We start from the raw sequence: 2,644 nt of genomic DNA, 5'->3' as shown, positions 1-2,644 counted from the left end.
AAAAAAAAAAAAAAGAATAAGAGTAAAAAGTGTTGTCCGTCTGTGCCTCAGAGGCATCATTAGGAGATGTCCTTGAACATGTCAGAAATTGACATGAGAAAGTAAGAGGGGAAGCAGGAACCTTTAAAAAAAGGTAATCAAACTGGGGTCAGAGAGATGGCTCAGCAGTCAAGAATGCTGGCCTCTCCCTGGGTTCCCAGCTCACACTCCCATACTGGCTCACTACAACCAGTCCCTCTTTTGGACTGTCCGGGCTCTCTTATATACATGTACACACAATCAAGTCACAAACAAAAACAAACATTTTAAAAGTTCAAAATACCAAAGAGTGGAAATGTATAAAATAGCCACGAGGTGCTGTGGTTACACTTTTGAAAGCTATTTTATTTACTTTGTGTACAGTGTGTTTGCAGGCATAATTTGCTGAGCACAAGCTAAAAGGCCATGTATGTTAGGCATAACCACGGCCACTTAGAGGCGGTCATTGTTAGTATCAGCACAGAGCCTCCTAGCCTGTTGATTTGACTTCTATCCACATGCATTCATATGAATGGTTTCAGACCGTTCACTGTTCACTGTTTCACTGTTCGCTCTACTTTATATGCTGATTATATTGTGTGCTTTCAAATATGTTCATTCATCTAAGGTCATCTCTTTAAGTGTTATGTAATTAAATATTCATAGTATTATATTCAAAATAATTTTTAAAAGGAGAGTTTCCTCTCATTTCATCACCCTTTAATGGTACCCACTGCCCTGGGGGGAAGTTTGGGTAGATCTTTATGGACAGCTTGTAACCAAGGCTGAGTATTCAAGACTCTTCTACAAGCCATTCCCTAACTTCTTTTGAAACTTTGTTCCTATGTGGAGCACTTTGACATCCATGGGAATTATTCTGTATCAGATGGATAGGTTCAGGAACTTAGAAGACACTGCAGAAGTTCACATAACTGCCAAGTGGCTGATGGGACTGACCCCCACCCGAGACTGATTCACAACTGAGCACTTGGTCTTAGCAAGTGTGAGTTAACTCTCCGCAGCCCTTTCAGTGCTAGAAGAGCCAGTCTGCAGTTGCTGAGGCCGCAGCAAACCTAAGGCCTGTCTCATCTGACATAACTTTCTCACTCCTCGTCAACACGACCTTCTGTTCAGTTTTACTGGGGTTTGCAGAACCTTCAGGGGTTAAGTCAATACACACAATTTCTTCAAAGAGACAGCCATGAACCTTCAGGGGTTAAGTCAATACAATTTCTTCAAAGAGACAGCCATGTTGAGCATGCCGCACATAGGCACACATTTATACTATCATAGTACTTGATTTTCTCAAAAATTATTTTGTATTATTATTATTGTGTTGTGTTTGCATGTGTGTGTGTGTGTTACAGAATGTGGGCGTGCAGGTCACAGCATACATCTGAAGGTCAGAGGACACTTTGTGTGTAAAGTTCTCTCCTCCCCTCCCTTTCGTAATTTCTATGGATCAAGCTCAAGGCATCAGGCTTGCTGCAAGATCCATCACCCACTAAACCAACTCATATACGTGTTAACCAGCCCTTTGACTTGATTTTTAAAGTTAGCTGTATAGGCTTTTCTGTCAAAATTCAAGCAAATAAATATACATTATGTAATTATGTACATGTTCATAGGTAAGGATAAAAATTTTTTAATGTCATTGAGCCCTGGAAGACAAACATATTCTACTTCATTTCCATAGGCTTATACTACACAATAAAATATGACTCTACTCACCTTGAGTCATTAAAACAGGCTTAAGTAAATTAGACCAATGCTGAATGATGTTGCTAAAAAAACTAATAAAATTTTCTATACTGTATTAACAATTTAGTTTTTGTGAGAATTTTAAAAATTCTATTTTAAATTTTTTCTATTGCATTTCTTTTGCGGGTGGTATGTGCGTGAGTGCATACGTGTACCACAACACGCATATGAAGATCAGATGATGCCTCGCAGGAGCTGGCTATGTATTTCTGTCATGTGGGTCCCAGGATCAAATCCAGGTCATCGGGCTTGGCAGCAAGCTCTTCATCTGCTGAACCCTCTCACTGGCCTGATAATTCTTAAAATTCAAACAAGAAGAGTATTTGAGACAATTATCAATTTTCTGAAGAAAAAAAAAGCCTATTAATGTAAGCACGTTGATAGCAAGCTAAACTTGTAAAGAACATGGTTAAAAATCAAGCATGCTTGTAATTGTCTTTTGGGAATATTAGTGTGTGGAGAGTGGTGTGTCTGTTCTTATGCATGTGTGTTTGTATGTAATATGCATGTGTGTATGTATGGGCAAACACACAAGCACATACATAGTTGTACACTGATAAATACAGAAAAAGCAGTACACGGCATTACTGATGATGTAATCCTGGTGAAAGCTCAGAGCCTGACCTCTTCTGAAACTTTCCCCCATATTTTAATACTTTCCTGAGTACTGAGTTATGAAATACTATCAATCCCATAATACTTGACATCTAAAATCCACAAATGTGACTAAAATTCATTTCTCTTTAGCCATTAAGATAGGGATTAACGGGCTGGTGAGATGGCTCAGTGGGTAAGAGCACCCGACTGCTCTTCCGAAGGTCCGGAGTTCAAATCCCAGCAACCACATGGTGGCTCATAACCATCC

The sequence above is a fragment of the Mus pahari genome, chromosome 2 (assembly GCF_900095145.1).
Source record: "Mus pahari chromosome 2, PAHARI_EIJ_v1.1, whole genome shotgun sequence".
In the NCBI taxonomy this organism is placed as follows: domain Eukaryota; kingdom Metazoa; phylum Chordata; class Mammalia; order Rodentia; family Muridae; genus Mus; species Mus pahari.
The sequence above is the reverse complement of the archived record's forward strand: the minus strand, read 5'-3'. Positions refer to the sequence as shown.